The sequence below is a fragment of the Callorhinus ursinus genome, unplaced genomic scaffold (assembly GCF_003265705.2).
Source record: "Callorhinus ursinus isolate GAN/ISIS: 27379988/994484 unplaced genomic scaffold, GSC_fseal_2.0 scaffold12, whole genome shotgun sequence".
NCBI classification, from domain to species: domain Eukaryota; kingdom Metazoa; phylum Chordata; class Mammalia; order Carnivora; family Otariidae; genus Callorhinus; species Callorhinus ursinus.
This window is the reverse complement of record NW_027397074.1, coordinates 43,778,063-43,795,604: the sequence shown is the minus strand read 5'-3', so window position 1 is coordinate 43,795,604 and position 17,542 is coordinate 43,778,063. Positions and strand designations below refer to the sequence as shown.

The 17,542-nt window shown below is 40.1% G+C and overlaps 1 long non-coding RNA gene across 1 annotated transcript in view; it reads right to left on the bottom strand.

Moving 5' to 3' along the window:
* Positions 1-226: 226 nt before the first annotated feature.
* LOC112825237 (uncharacterized) overlaps positions 227-17,542 on the bottom strand; it is a 36,449-nt gene continuing 19,133 nt past the window's right edge. Inside the window, exon 3 of the long non-coding RNA XR_003208635.2 lies at positions 227-492. This is a non-coding gene — a long non-coding RNA (uncharacterized lncRNA). The remainder of the gene's footprint in view (positions 493-17,542) is intronic.

Here is a 17,542-nt window from a genome sequence, read left to right as displayed (position 1 = left end):
CCACCCAGGCGCCCCACAACAAACCCTTTATGGCTAGTTGCTTTATGCTCTATGTAAACATTTACCTATGTTCCATTATGCTTTCTGCAAAAATTTACATAATTCCTGTTGCAACTCCATTCTGGAAAGGACACTCTGGGCATTAGCTGGGCAAGTGAATATATTTATTCCATGAAGGTAATTCAGAGTTTCCCAGAGGGTACCCCAGAGGACACTAGTAGTAATGTGTGATAATGATTACCTTTCAGAAGATTTCACAGTCCAAGAAATTTGGGAATGATGGAGTTAAACAAAATTCAACAGGACCTTTACTGTTGGAGTGCTCAGAGTTTTAATAGGCAGACATGCATTGTGAATCTCCAAGAGGGGAACAAGAGCATGCATGGTTTACCAAACTGGTTTAATCTTGAAACCTTTCGTCAGAGAGCCTCGTGCAGAGCCAGTATTCCATAACGTTATGCTGGTATAAGTCTCTAATCTCAACAGGGAACTCTGGAAACAAATGTAATCATGCAAAAATTAATATAGGCCTTCACACAGTTGAAATATTTTCAATCACGTGTCTGCATCAGTTTCTTAGAGTTCAATCACAAATGTTTTTGCTTTCTCAATTGTTTGCATTCTGTATTTAGTATTTATGAACATAACCAATGTGGTTTAGAGTAAAAATTCACTTCTTTGCTATATAAGCAATCCTCTGGTATAACTCCTCTTGCTTCTGTGAAATGGAATTTGTCTTATTTTTCTCCTGAAATAGAAAGGCACTCAAAGAACATATAAAATTCCTCAGTAATCCTTCTGCCCCTGAACCATAGATCAAATCATTCTCACAGAATTCCACTTACTGCATTTCTCCGCAAAGATGTATTGGTAGGCTAACTGGAAGAGGTTTTGAATTACTCAGACTTTATTAATTTTACAAAATATGCTTTGAAGTACTATGAGAAGAATTAAAAGTAAATGGCACATTGAAATGAGTGAGTAAATGTGTGGGGGCGTGACTCTGTCCTTTCTACCCCATTTTTCTCCACTTACAGAGCTACAGAAAATCCGGTAATCCACATTGCATCTTTCCCCATCACAGCTTGGGTTCCGCTGCCCAGACTTAGTTAGAAATCACAATTCAAGAGGGAAGGGAAGGAGACTCACAATTACTGAGCATAATGTCTGGATAGACAGAAGTGAGAAGAAAGAGTCCTGTAGGCTAAGGGATGCACAAAGTGGAGGAACTAGGTGAGTATGACATCTATCAGTAGCTCTCTTTGGCAGCTAAAAACAAGCAGCATTTACAAGGACAAAGCTTTCCAGTGTAAAAGCACAGTCTTGTGCAGTATCTTACTTAACCCTCAAATCAGCCATGGGAGGTCCTCTCTCCCCATTTTAGAGATGAGGAAATTGAGGCCCAGAGAAATTAAGAAACCAACCCAAGATTCTCAGAGTATTCTGGTACAGCAATTGAACTCTGAGGTTTCTGGATTCAAAACGCAACGACTACTCTTTCCACCCACACTCAACTGGGAGAAGTTAGGAAGGCAGGCGGGGGAGAGATTGTGAAGGTCCCCGAACAATGATAGGTTTATACTTTATCCTTCAGGCAGTATGGTTGTTACTTGTTGCCTTAGCCAAATCCTTACTGATTCACTATGCTTAGGGAAATAGATAAGCCATTTCTGATTCTCCTAAAAAAAAGTTTCCTGAGGATATGTCTAATCCTCAAATGAGATCAAATAATCACAATAAACATCAAATATCTTATTACAAATGTTCATTGTGCAGTTAGGCCAGGCTCTTTTTATAAAAGCTTAATGTCAGTCATTCACAAAGGATACAAATCGGTTCCCTAACTGAATGTCTGTACCTATAAACTTTATACTGGAACAGAAAGTAATATCACAGAAAGTTCTAAGTGCAAGTTTATGTACTAATTTACTAATGTATTCAACACGCATTAATTGAGCACCTACCATGTGTTAGACATCATGCCAGGAGCTGGACATTCCATAAATGAAAGTAACATGTCCTTATCTTTATAGAGCTTACAGTTAGATACAGCAAAGCATCTAGGCAAATAGAGTGCAATGCAATAAAGGGTACAATAGAAGGATACAGAGAAAATTCAGAGGGAGGTAGGAGCACATAACCTAGACCTAGGGTTGGGGAGGTTTCCTGAGGAGGTTGTGTGCAGGCTGAAGGAGCAATGGAGAACAATAATGTCAGGACTGGGATGCATGGGTTCTAATCCTGGCTTGGGGTTGGACTCACCTGGGGAGTTTCTAAAACTAGTGCTACCCAGACTCGACCCTGGGGCCAATTTGATCTGAATGCCCATGAGTAAGGGCCAGCAAACTTTGTTTCTAAACCTCCCAAGGTGACTCTAAGGCACAGCCAGGTTTGAGAATTGCTGACTTAGTTACTAAAAAGTTTTTCAGAGTGGAAACTAAGTGAAGCATCTCTAAATTCAGATTTAAGTCCTGTACAAATTTGGAAGTAAATCATTTAAAAATGACTTCTTAGTCACTATGTGACTTTTATCTTAATTATCTTGGGGTTCAAAAATATTTATGGCTACAGGGAGATAATAAATCTTCTTTCCAAAAAAAGAGATGAATCTGAACAGTCTGATATTGCTGACTTTTCCTAATAGTTGGGAGAAAACTGTGCAATTATCTCTTTGTGTACCAGTATTTTCTGCTCTCTTTTCACGGGCAGAGGGGAGGATTGCTCCTCGTTTCCTCTTTGAAATTTGGAGTGGTCATGTGACTTTCTTTAATAAATAGTGGACAGAATCGACGTGTGTCCTTTCCTTGAGGAAATATTTCAGGCCAGTCATCTTTTTTTTTTTTTTTTAAGATTTTATTTATTTGAGAGAGAGAGCGAGCGAGAGCGAGAGAGAGCACAAGCATGGATGGGAACAGAGGAGAAGGGAGAAGCAGACTCCCTGCTGAGCAGGGAGCCTGATGCAGGGCTCGATCCCCGGACCCTGAGATCGTGACCTAAGCTGAAGGCAGGCGATCAACCAACTGAGCCACCAGGTGCCCCTCAGGCTGGTCATCTTATGTTCTCTTCCCCTGCCGCAGAGATGACCAAGACTTGTGTTGACATGGTAGCATTATAAGATAGAGGGACAATGAGGTCAAAGCAGCCTGCTCTGCTGAACCACCACATGAAGAGCAGTCACCTTCCAGAGCCACTCAAGCCTACAGTGGATTTTGTGGGCTCAAGAAATAAATGTTTGTTATTTAAAACTGCTAAGATGTTAGGGTTGTTCGTTTCTGCAACATAATCTAGCCTCACCTAATAACTATCTTCTTGATCCAGTAGATCCGATTTTTATATTTTCCTGCCCTGATCAACAGATTTCCTACTCATCTACTGATTCATGATTAGTGTGATAATACTGTCCCTCCATCCCTCCCGTCATCCCCCCTTCCTTCCTGCCTCCCTTCCTCCCTTCCTCCCTTCCTGCCTTCCTTCCTTCTTTCTCCCTTCCTTCCTCTCCTTAATGTTCATTTAAAAAGCCATTAGGTAGGTCTAAGCAAGAAGGACAGCCAGAAAGTAGTTGTCTAGATGGGGATGGAGCAGGTTAGAGAATTTTTTGCATACAGAGGAACTAAGCAAAGAAGTAAATATACTGAGGATTATGGAGCCAGATTTCTTACTGCCAGATGAGGGAATTATACATATAAGATGGAAGAAGAGGGTCACCTGGCTGCCTCCGTCAGTGGAGTGTGTGACTCTTGATCTCGGTTGTGAGTTCAAGCCCCACATTGGGTGTAGAGATTACTTAAAGATAAAATCTTAAAAAATATATGGAAGAAAGATAACGAACACTGTATTGAGTTTGAACTCAAATGGAGGTACTGCTCTGAACTCATCGTTTACAGAGATGTAGATACCTGCATATACCTATCTCTCTCTAGAGATCATTAGTTAGATAGATACATAGACAGAAAGAAAAATGAATATAGATATATCTCTGTTCTATCATACTGCTTCCCACTGAGAGATCCTGGAGGCATCAATAGCCCATAGCAGTAAGCATACCTAAAGAGTCTTGATTTCTAAAGACCATTTCTCATTAATAGTTAGAAGGGGTCTTAGAAAAAATGACTGATTTCAGGGCTGGGCCAGCAAAATTACAAGATGGGGAGGAAGAATAATTTAATGTCAGGAAGTAATGAAGTACTCAAAAAACAACAGGGGCATGTCAAAAGGACATAGCCCATTTGAAGGGCCAACCACTGGGCAAATCGGGAACAATTTGAACATCAAAATAAATAGTGATAGGAATGGATTATAATCCATTGAATAAATATCCTTGAGTCCATGCAGATTTAACAAACAAATGGATAAATAAATGAGGAGAAGAAAAGGCTCTTTTATAGTAGAATGCCAACTATTAAATGTAGAAGAAATTAAAAAAATAGAAAATCACCATTAGGCAACACTCGTAGTAATAGTTAATTCAGGCAAGAAATGTCAATAATGGCTAAAATTTGTGGGTGAAAGTTAGGTGCAAATGGCGTATTTACATAATTGCAAAATATCTCTCCACCAAAGACAATTACAAGGGGGAAAGGAATAGCTTTCCAGTGCCGTAAACTGGCAGACACCACCTTATTCAAGTATAACATCAAATGAACATCGCCAAATTGAAATTATGTGCCACCTGATAGGATGAACAGAGAAATTAGCATTGCTTTCATGATATTTCTGCCAAAAATGCATGCAGAACCTGAATCTAAGTATAGGGAAACATCAGACAACCCTAACTCTACAAAATAATTTGCCTGTTGTCTTAAAAAATGTTATAGTCATGAAAATCGAGGAAGGATCATGGAATAGTTCTGGATTAACAGAGACTGAAAAGGCATGATAACTAAAGGCAGCCGATGATACCGTATCGATACTGTATTGTCATTTTGCTATGAAGGACGTTACTAGAAAAATTGGTGGTTCCTGATCAGGGTCTCTGATTAATAGATATATAGGAGTTCTTTGAACTGTTCCTGCAACTTTTCTGGAATTTTGAAATCATTTCAACAATAAAAAGAATTAATATTGTTACAGTGTGAAGTACTTCTTATAGACTTATTATTCAGGTTTTACAATATAAAGTGAAAAAATGTGGGAAGTTTGAGAGGAATCTCAAATTATTTGGTTCAATTACGGTGTGGTTTCTCTCTCTCTTTCTCTTTTTTTAAGTAATCTCTATGCCCAGTGTGGAGCTTGAACTCATGACCCTGAGATTTAGAGTCATGTGCTTTTCCAGCTGAGCCAGACAGGCGCCCCTCTTCCTTTTTTTTTTTTTTTTTTTTAAGAACTACCTGAAGTTAGGGACCTTAAAGTTATTTTAAGTTTGTCCTTATTTAAGTTTGTTTCCTACATTTAAGTATGTGCAATCACTGAATGCTTTCAGAAGTGTGATGAGTTCTAATGAATTATGGGTATGGCAACTAGGTCAGTGTATAATATGAACAATTTACCAAGAAATTATTTTCATCCAGGTCCTTAGTAATTTGAATGGATATCCAGAGCATATGCCAAAAGAATATGCCAACAGAATGACTCAAGAGGCCATTAAATTCAAAATATAAAGGAAAAACAGACGCCAAGCATTGAGCCTTTTCTCCATGCTTAACACAAGTAAATTCCTTTGTGGAAGAAAATCAAACAAAGATTTTTGAAAATCCTCCTCAAAAAACGTAAAACATCATTTTCTTTCTTATCATAAGGAGTCTGTAAAATAAACAAGAGAAAATTTTATTAAGCAAATAAGTTATTTTTCTCTCTCATTAAACATATGTAAATAGTTTGCAAGTTGTGCCAAAAAGAGCTGCTCTTCAACTTACTGGTAAGCAGGTATTCTGTTGACAATCCTACCACACATCTCCTGTCACCGCCTTTTGGGCCAAATTCTACTCTTCTATTGAAAGAGACACATCAGGGAGTTCAAAACTCTTGGCTTGCTAAATCTAGGGGCTGGTCTCTAAATGAGCTTTCAGAGACTGGATTCGAGCCTCAAAATGCTTTCCTCCCCAGAAGCATGTGCAATCTATCCACTGTCACCACCAGTCACACAGCAAGGGATTTGTGTTGGATGTCTACGTCTGTCAGGGACAAGAGCCAATCTGGACAAGACACTCCATTATGGGGGAACATAAAACAGAGAGAAGTAGAGACCCTGCCTCTAACATACAGCCATATTGAAAAAGTAACAGGGGCACCCGCATGGCTCAGATGCTTAAGCGGCCGACTCTTGATTTCAGCTCAGGTTGTGGTCTTGGGGTCCTGGGATCGAGCCCCACATCAGGCCCCATGCTCAACGGGGAGTCTGCTTGAAGACTCTCTCTCCCCCTCAGCCCCTTCCCCCGCTCTCTCTCTCAAATAAATAAATCTTTAAAATATATATATATTTTCTAAAGATTTTATTTATTTATTTGACACAGAGAGAGAGAGACAGCGAGAGAGGGAACACAAGCAGGGGGAGTGGGAGAGGGAGAAGCAGGCCTCCTGCGGAGCAGGGAGCCCTATGCGGGACTCGATCCCAGGACCCTGGGAGCATGACCTGAGCCAAAGGCAGACGCTTAATGACTGCGCCATCCAGGTGCCCCTAAAAATATATTTGAAAAAAGAAAAAGTACTAGTTATCAGTATATCTGCCATGCCATTTAATATCGTAGTGCTTTCATAAAAAGCAAAGATAAAGTGTCACAGTTCTGAAAGTTTCACAAAAAGTTTTTCATTTATCTTGACATTGAAATGACTTTGTGGACTCCTTAGAAGTATATTAAAATGAATAGAGCAGAGACAGGCAAGTAAGCTATCGAATAAGCTTCCACTCACCATATTTTCTTTAACTCAAAGCTTTAGGCAACTTAAAATCAGATATAAACAATTCCTTGGCCATTATGTGCTTTGTTTATTTGCTAGGGCTGCCATAACCAAGTACCACAAACTGGGTGGCCTACAGAACAGAAGTTTAGTTTTTCACGGCGCTGGAGGCTTGAAGCCCAAGATCCGGTGTCAGCAGGTTGCTTCCTTCTGAGGCCTCTATCTTCTCCTCCCTGTCTCTTTCCAGGGTGTTCTTTCTATGGGTGTCTGTGTCCTGAGCTCTTCTTAGAAGGACACCAACAGGATTAGGGGCACCCCAGTGACCTCCTTTAATCTTAATTACCTCTTTAAAGGCCCAGTCTTGGGACGCCTGGGTGGCTCAGTTGGTTAAGCGTCTGCCTTCGGCTCAGGTCATGATCCCAGGGTCCTGGGATCGAGTCCCGCATCGGGCTCCCTGCTCAGTGGGAAGCCTGCTTCTCCCTCTCCCTCTGCCTGCCTCTCCCCCTGCTTGTACTCTCTCTCTCTCTCTCTGTAAATAAATAAATAAAATCTTAAAAAAATAAATAAAGGCCCTATCTCCAAATACATTCTGAGGTAATAGGGTTAGGGCTTCAACATAGGAATTTGGGAGGACACATTTCAGCCCTTAACACTAACGCTAAATATTGCTTAAGAATTATTTTTTGTTGTCTGGATTAGGCAAAATCCACACATTTTCAAAAGTGACATATCCAATAATGTCAGGGTTATCTTGACAACCTCAGAGCTGAAGTCATATTTCCTAGCCCACTAATTCACATCTGGCTCAAGTTTCTCTGTACTAGGTCTTCGGGAAATCAGCACTGTCATTAAATTCCAACTTGATCTCTGTCCTTTGTGGAGTTAGAGGTTTTTTGTTTTTTGTTTTTTGTTTTTTTAAAGTGGAGCTTAAAAAAAAGATACTGTGGGGTTGAAGATATGATTGAGTCCCTCTGTTAGTACTCATCTTGTGATTTTAAGAGCAGTTGTGGTCCAACCCAAGAAGGTTCCCTCCACAATCACAATCTCATGGCCACAGTTTGTAGATGAGCAAAGACAGCACTTGAGAAATTAGCTTTAAGGATTGCCTTTTCCAAAATCCAGTGTTACAACACTCAGTTAGGAAGGTGAAACTCTTATATTTTACGAGTGCAATGGAGTATAACTTGACAATAACTGTCAAAAGTAAAAATGCATCAGGGTGCCTGCATGGCTCAGTCTGTTAAGCGTCTGACTCTTAATTTCAGCTCAGGTCATGGTCTCAGGGCTGTAAGAATAAGGCTGTGAGAATACGTGGGCTCTGTGCTCAGCACACGGTCGGCTTAAGATTCTCTCTCCCTCTTCCTCTGCCCCTCCCCCATCTAAAAAAAATGTAAAAATGCGTAATACATTTTGATCCTGAAATCCACTTCTGAGCACATATTCTACAGAAAAATGAATGTATATATATATTTGAGATTATATATATAGTGATATAGTGGATGTAGAACTTCATTCATCACAGTAATAGTTATAATTTCAAAAGATGAGAAACAAATGTCCATCATAAGAGAGTGGTTACATTACTTTGACATATGCATATGATAGGGAAGTACACAGCTGTTTAAAAAAAAACAGCTTTTTTTGATCATGGCTAGGTAGGTTATTCAGATCAACCCTCCCAGTGAAGCAATTAAAAATGCTGGGTAAAACATTAACAAGTATATATCCCTTAAGACAAGGAAGATCTGACAAATGAAAAAGACACCTAAGCCAAAAGCAGAACACAAGAGGGATGAGTTTGTAGTAGTCACTTATGTACTGAGATAATTTGTCAATCCTGGCAACTTTGAACTTCTATTTGTTGGAGTAAAAGAGAAATCAGAGCCCCACCCCAGGTGGGGACTATAACAGAAAACCCCCACAATAAGAAGGGACCCCAGGATAAGATGAAACCAGAAGTAAAACCAACACTAAACTCAACCCCAGGGGAATGCAAGGGAAGTTGCCTTCATACTGGGCTGAGCAGTGCGGGGGAAACCCCACCCTGAGATTTATTTTTTTAACCACCAAGTGGCCCTCACCAAGATTTTTACCTCAAATTTACCTCATGTGGGTTGTCCAAAAGAACCTTAAGTGGTGAATTTAGCAAAGTGTTCCCAGACTGACAGTACAGCTATTCACGTGGCAACAACAAAGACAGATCCTCTCTAGAAGGGGCACCTTTACTCATGGCCTCAAAGAACCCCCACCTATTATTTTTCAAGGGCAATGAGAAGCACACATGAAAAATAACCAAGGATCCAAGGAAATTAGGCTTCATGAACAAGAACAGCAGAGATAAAAGAAAATAGAAACAGACCCACAAGTAATTGAGGTATTGGAATTATTAGAAACAAACTTGATATGTCTGCAGATAATGTAAAAAGTAACCTAGCATATTTGAAAGTGAACTAAAATGAATGTCTAGAAATAAAACTAATCAGCTAAAAATGCTGCAGATGAGGTTAACACGAGCATTAGATAGAAGAAAGTATCTGGGACATAGCAAAAGAGAAAAAGGTAGGGAAAAATGAAAGAGATTAAAGGCATGGAATATAGAGTGGTAAGGCCTAACGTACATTTAATAGAAATGAAATTTTCCATGCACCAAAAGAAAATAGCTGCCAATGTATTTTATCTATTTATTTGTCAGCGAAAATAACTTTCAATAAAGACTTTCTAAGGAAACAAGTACAGATCATTTATTACCAGCTGACTCTCATCCAGAGAAATTCTAAAGAGGGTATTTCAGTCAGACCGTAAGTGAGCTCAGACAGAAGGTTTGAGATGTCAGAAGTTGTTAGACGTAGAAAGAGAGAGAGGAGAGAAGAATGGCAAGCAGCAAGTGGGGAGGAGGGGTGGGATAAGGAGGTAAAGGCAGAGGGTTGGACAAAAGGTTTGGGTAAACCTAGCCTACACCTACGCCATCTTCTTTCCCTATCCCAGACCACATTTGGAGTGGTATTGACAAGTGCCCCAATACAGAATTAGTCATAACAAAACGAAAACCACTAGTTAGAAACAGATAACATCAGGGGACAGTGATATTAATCTGTAGGCATGGGAGGGGGTGGTTGTCAAACATCCTGAGCTCTTAATGTGACAAAGGGAATGAAAATGAAAAGAACACCAACAACACTACTGAAAATGGTAGGACCAATCTGTACGAAAGTGGTTGTGAATCTGAACAATGAATACATTAAAAACTGAAGTCCTTATATGGAAATAAGAGTGTGAAGAGCTAAAGATGTCATCTTTATCTCAATTCAGCCCCGGTTCTGCAGGTCCCAACCCCAATTTGTCAGTGGATCTTGAAGTGAAGTCTTCCTGAGATTGGCTCTCAGTTGCCCTGTTTATTAAAGTATAGCTTCCCCAGGGACCAGAATGCTTGCATCCACTTTTTAGGTCATCTGATGCCAGAACTAAGGTGAAATAAGAACGCATATTTGTATTTTCTTATATGTAGCTAAAGAAACTCTGGAAGGATGACCTCTGTGTGTTAGGAGCCAACTGGCTAAAGGATAGGAATGAAGGAAGACTTTTTGGTATATATATTCACATGGTTCAATAATCTTTGAGTTCTCTATAAAATTTAATTATAACTATTGTTTGCCCCTCTCTGAAAACTCTTAAAGACTTAGCCTGTCTGAACAACATGGTGCCTCGTGGAGGGATCCTCTCCTCTGTTGTTAGAGTGCTGACGTAAATCTAAACCATATATGCCTTCCTGCCTTCAGTTGCACGCTTCCTACCTCCTGCGGCTCAGCCACAAGCAAACTGAATCTTCGCTGTTGCTTCCTCTGGGCCTGCCAGTGAAGTGACCCCTCCTGAGCCAGGAATAAGCCTACAATCATATTCCTGGCATGAACTGAGATGAGCTGCCACTAGAGTGACCAACTAGGGTGTCCCAGTTTGCCCAGGGCTTCCCCAGTTTGGACACTAAGCATCTCATCCCCAAGGAAACCTCACCCCCAGGAAAAAGGGGGCAATGGGTCACCCTAGCTGCCACCAGCTTGGCTGTTCTCTCCTCTTAGGGGGCAGATGATTTCAAATTCATGAGAAAAGAAACCTGGCTGAATAGAAGCCAGAAGATATCAAACAGCACATAAGAAATACTGAGCATGTGCTAGACACTCTCCTAAGTCGTCTATTCACGTAGCCTCCTTTAGCTTGTTACAATTTTATTTTAACTCCATTTCATTGATGAGAAAACTGAGACCCAGGGAAGTTAAGCAACTTGCCCGAGATTGCAGGACTAGTCTGTGGTAGAGCTGAGATTCAAAGCCAGGTCGTCTGACTCCAGAGAACACATACTTAACTACTACATGACACTGCCTTTTGCTATTATGTTCCCCACATTAATTTCTCTTCTCCAAATGTGCACCCCTTTCTGCAATTTCTTCTCTCTGTTGTCCTGGCTATGTATATCTTGGCTCTAAGTCACTTATACACCTACCCTTTAGTTCTAGTCTACTCTTCATTCATTCATCCATTCATTCAACAGACATTTTTGGTGTGGCTACTATGTGCCAAGGTGCCTTCAAGAGCTTGCCGTCTAGGGGGGTGGGACGGGTACCAGACACATAAATCTCAGAGTGCAGAAGTCCCCAAACTTTCTCAGGTCACAATGCCTTTAGCAGAATCACGTGCTAATACTATTAGTGATATTTCACAGAATCCCTATATCAAAAGAAATACCTAATGGCTTTAAATAAAACCAGTAGTTTAGTTCCAAACAAATTAATAGCAGTAGTTTATGTAGTGTATGATGTATGTCTTTTGTTTCCCTCAAGAATGAAAAGGATCCTGCAGCAGCCTTTAGTTCCCTGTGGCTCTCTGGGGCACCTCGGCACACTGTTTGAGAACTGTGGGCATTGTGGTTAAGTGCTCAATACCTAGATTTAGTTGCTTGGGTTCAAACTGTGGCCCTTCCCTTACAGTGTGAGCTTAGATGCATAATGATGCCTCCCTGAGCGTTAGCTTTCTGCGCCGGTGATGGAAATTATAATAGTAGCAATCTCATAAGGCTATAACAAAAAGTTAATGAGTATCTATAAACCCCGGAAAATAGCTTGTCATTTAATCTCTAGAATGTAAGTTCCCCTGGGTGGGGATCTGTATTATATCTCTAGTGCCTTTTCTTTTTCTTTTTTTCCTTTTTTCTTTTTCTCTACTTTAAATAAACCACAAAGAGGGCAGTCCTGAGTCTAATGTAATGAATTGGGGGCAAACCACAAAGGAAGTTAGATTTCTACAACACATACAAAGCAGGAACAAGGTCTCTGCTTTAGACCAAATGCTTGTGCCCCTCAAAACTGGTACGTTGAAACCTAATCCCCAGGGCGATGATATTTGGAGGTGGGGCCCTTGGGAGCTGATTAGATCACAAGGGTGGACCCCCAGCTGTGGGATTAGTGCCATTATAAAAGAGACCTCAGGGAGCTCCTTCATCTGCGGTGTGAGGACGACAGTGAGATGGCACCATCTAGGAGCCACTGAACTTGCCAGTGCCACCATCTTGGACTTCCAGCTTCCAGAACTGCAAGAAATAACTGTTTAAAGCCACCCAGGCTCTGGCATTCTGGTATAGCAACCCAGAAAGACAGTCCGCTTTCAGTTCCTGGGTAGAAACCTCATCTTCATTATGGGAATGAAGGAGGCATGTAGTCTTTTGCACTTGCACTCCTGTTACTCGGTGTCTACTTTGTAAGCAAGCTGTTATTTTTCTAGCCCTCTCTCTGTGGGTTTTTATCAGGGGCGCCTTCCTGTGCTATATTAAGGTTTTAGCAGATGAACGCAGAGGCCAGACAGCGTGGGGAGAGTGGGGGGAGGCACGTCCTCCAGCAGCCCCATTCCCTCTGGTCAACTTAATGCAGCTCTTGTCATAAGGCACTTCACTGACTCCCACCAAGATGTGCTAGATTATTCTCTCCCACAGCCTTCCATTCTATGTAAGGCCCTTTCTGATGAAGTTCCCATAGCAATCGTGTTTTTCTCCAAATGATTCCCCTTTTTCTTTTACATTTTAATTGCTCAGTCATTTTTTTAGTTTATTTTTTAAGTATATAATTCAGTGGTTTTTAGTACATTTACAAAGCTGTGCAACCATCACTACTATTTCCAGGCATTTTTATTATCCCCAAAGGAAACACCATAGCTATGAGTGTTCCCATTGCCTCCTTCCTCCAGTCCCTGACAACCATTCATCTACTTGCTGTCAATATAGATTTGCTGATTATGGACATCTAATTTAATGGAGTCATACAATATGTGGTCATTTGTGACCAACTTCTTTCATTTAACGTAATGTTTTCAAGGCTCATCATTGTGTGTATTAATAATTCACTCCTTTTTCTTGCTGAATAACAAACATTCTATTATATGGATATACCACTTTGTGTTTACCCATTCATCAGTTGATGGACATTTGGGTTCTTTCCACTTTTTGTCTACTATGAATAACTCTGCCGTGAACATTCATGTACAGTTTTTGTATGGGCATGTGTTTTCTTTTTTTAAAAAGATTTTTTTATTTGGAGCCCCTGCGTGGTACAGTTGGTTAAGCATCTGACTCTTGGTTTTGGCTCAGGTCATGATCTCAGGGTCATGGGATTGAGCCCTGAGTCAGACTCTGTGCTCAGTGTGGAGTCTCCTTGAGATTCTCTCTCCCGCTCCCTCTGGCCCTCCTGCTCGTGCTCTTGCTCTCTCTCTAAAAGATTTATTTATTTTATTTTAGAGAGAGAGAAAGAGAGCACGAGGTGGGGGGAAGGGCAGAGGGAGAGGGGGAGAGAGAATCCCAAGCAGTCTCCATGCTGAGTGCAGAGCCTGACTGAGGGCTCAATCCCACAACCCTGAGATCATGACCTGAGCCAAAATCAAAAGTCAGATGCTTAACTAACTGAGCCACCCAGATGGCCCATCTTTTTGTTTAAGTTTTATTTGTTTAAGTGGTATCTACACCCCACATGGGGCTCAAACTCATGACCCCAAGATCAAGAGTTGGATTCCCTACCAACTGAGCCAGTGAGGTGCTCCTGTATGGCCATATATTTTCAATTCTCATTCATATTGCTCACAGTGAATTGAACTAGGAGTGGAACAATTCAATTCATTCACATTATAACTCTATGTTTGGTATTTTGAGGAACTGTTAAACGGTTTCCCAAAGTGGCTACACCATTTTACATTCCTGCCAGCAATGTATGAGGGTTCCAACTTCTCCACATCCTTGTCAACACATGTTATTGTCTGTTTTTTTTTTTTATCATAGCCATCTTAGTGAGTGTGAAATGGTATCTCATTGTGGTTTTGATTTGCATATCCCCCCCCTTTCTTTTTTAGGGAGAGAGAGAATAAGAGCCAAGCAAGGGGTGGGGTTGGGGGAGGGGCAGAGGGAGAGAGAGAATCTTAAGCAGATTCCATGGCCAGGGTGGAGGCCCACAAGGGCTCCATTTCATGACCCTGAAATCATGACCTGAGTCAAAATCAAGAGTTGGATGCTTAACCCACTGAGTAACCCAGGTGCCCCTCCTTTTTTTTTTTTTTTTAAAGATTTTATTTATTTTTTTATTTTTTTAAGTAATCTCTACACCCAATGTGGGGCTTGAACTCACAATCCCAAACTCAAGAGTCACACACTCCATGGACTGAGCCAGCCAGGTACCCCTTGATTTGCATGTTTCTGATAGCTAATGATTTTGAACATCTATTCAGTGCTTATTGGCCATTTATTTGGGGAAATGCCAATTCAAATCTGCTTCTTTTAAAAGTGGAGTATTCATTAATTGTTGAGTTGTTTCTTATAGAGTTTTTTTTTAATAGACTACGGTTACAAATCCCTTATCAGATATATAATTTGCACACATTTTGTCCCATTTGTGGATGGCCTATTCCTTCCCTTGATGATGTCCTTTGAAGTAAAAAAAATTTTTTAATTTTAATTTGTTTAAGTCTAGCTTATCTTTTTTTCTCTTCTGTTGCTTGTGCTTTTGGAGTCAAATTCAAGAAACCACTGCATAATTCAAGGTCATGAAGGCCTTGCTTCTATGTTTCTTATATGAGTTTTATAGTTTTGGCGCTTATGTTTAGATATTTAATACAGTTTGAATTAATTTTTCTATACGGTGTGAGGTAGAGGTCCAACTTCATTCTTTTCATGGGGCTATTATTAGGCAGTTTTCCCAATACCATTTATTGTAAAGACTATTATTTTCTTCATTGATATGCCTTGGTACCCTTGTTGAAAATCACTTGACCATAAATGTAAGGGTTTATTTCTAGACTCAATTCTTCTTGAATTGAGAGTACTTAGAGATGATCAGAATAGAATTGAGAGTCCATATTTCTTATTAAAACTGAAAAAAAAGAATTGAGAGTCTAGAAATAAACCCTTCATTTTCAGTTTTATTAAGAAATATGGGCTCTCAATTCTATTCCATTCATCTATATGTATCCTTATGCCAGAACTACACTGGCTTAATCAATGTAAATTTGTAGTAAGTTTTAAAATTGGGAAGAATTAGTTCTCCAAGTTTCTTCTTCTTTTCAAGATTGTTTTGATTATTCTGGGACCTTTAAATTTCCATGTAAACTTTAGGATCAATTTGTAAATTCCTGCAAAAAGAATAGTACCTGGGATTTTGATAGGAATTAAGCTGATTCGTTTCAGTAGTACTGCAACAGAATGATTTGGGGATTATTTCCATCTTTTTTTCAAAATTTTATTTTTTTTTTTAAGATTTACTTATTTGAGAGAGAGAGCGTGCGTGAACACGCATGGTGGAGGGGCAGAAGGAGAGAATCTTCAAGTGGACTCCCTACTGAGCATACACGCCCAATGTGGGTCTCAATCTCACAACCCTTGAGATCATGACCTGAACTGAAACCAAGAGTCAGACACTTAACTGACTGAACCACCCAGGTACCCCTCAAATTTTTATTTAAATTCTAGTTAACATTTAGTGTGATACCATTTTCAGGAGTAGAATTTAGTGATTCATCCCTTACATTTAACACCCAGTGCTCAACATAACAAGTGCCTTCCTAATACCCATCACCCATTTAATCCATCCCCCACCCACCTCCCTCCATCAACCCTCAGTTTGGTCTCTGTCGTAAGGAGTCTCTTATGGTTTGCTTCCCCCCCTTTCCCCTTCCCATATGTTCATCTGTTTTGTTTCTTAAATGTCACATGTGAGTGAAATCATATGATATTTGTCTTTCTCTGCCTGGCTTATTTCGCTTAGCATAACACACTCTAGCTCCATCCATGTGTTGCAAATGGCAAGATTTCATTCCTTTTGATGGCTGAGTAATATTCCGTTGTGTATATATACCACTGATCAGTGGATGGACATTTGGGCTCTTTCCATGGTTTGGCTATTGCTGATAATGCTGCTGTAAAGGGGAGTATTTCCATCTTAACAATATTAAGTCCTCCAATGAGATGTCTTCCCATTTAGTGAGCTCTTTTTAAATTTCTTTGAACAATGTTTAATGTCAGTTTTCCGTCCACACCTTGCTTCTTTTGTTAAATTTATTCCTAGGTATTTTATTCTTTTTGATGTTATTATAAACAGAATTATTTTCTCTCTCTCTCTCTTTTTTTTTTTTTTTTTAGGTGGGGAGAGGGGAGGGGAGGAGGGAGTGGGAGAGAATCTTAAGAATGCTTAAGATTCTCTCCACACTGGGTGTGAAGCCCTACCTGGGGCTCGATCTCACAACCCTGAGATAATGACCTGAGCTCAGATCAAGAGTTGGATGCTTAACCAACTAAGCCACCCAGGCGCCCCAAATGGCATTGTTTTCTTAATTTCATTTTCAATTATTCATTGCTAGTATATAGAAATACAAATGATTTTTTTAAGAAATATAATTGATTTTTGGATATTGATCTTATATCCTGCAATTTTGCTGAACTCATGTATTAGATTTTTTTGTGTGTATGAATTCTTTGGATTTTTCTATGTATGAGATCATGTCATCTGTGAATAAACAACTGGCTTTTGAATGGAGAATTTACCAGTCAAAAGTCCTGCTTGTGTTGGAGTGGAGGAAGTCTTGCCAGGGAACAGCAAGATGCCCACCTTGTTATTCAAGAGAAAAAGGAAGTTTCCATCTTAAGGGAATTTGCTGGAGTGTTTGATTAAGCAGCTGTTCTCAAACAGAGGAAATTTTGCCCCAGGAGACATTTGGCCAATGTCTAAAGACATTTTTGATTGTCACAACTTGGGTAGGAGGGGCAGAGTTGATACTAGCATCTAGCACATAGAAGCTGGGATGCCGCTAAACATCCTGTAATGCACAGGACAGCCTCCCTTCTCCTTCCCCTTCTCCTGAACAAGGAATTATCTGGCCTAAAATGTCAATAGTGCTGAGGTTGAGAAACCCTGAATTAAAGAAAGAATTTCCCAAAATGTCCTCCTCTTTCACTGGTGCTTCAGCTACTCTTCTCGAATCTGCAGGATTTCTGAAGAAGTATGGAATAAAGTCCAGGGAATGATTTTCAGCCCACAGGGGCTTTCTCTGACTGACTTATTTCGCTTAGCATAATACACTCTAGCTCCATCCATGTCATTGCAAATGGCAAGATTTCATTCATTTTGATGGCTGAGTAATATTCCATTGTATATAGATACCACATCTTCTTTATCTACTCATCTGTCGAGGA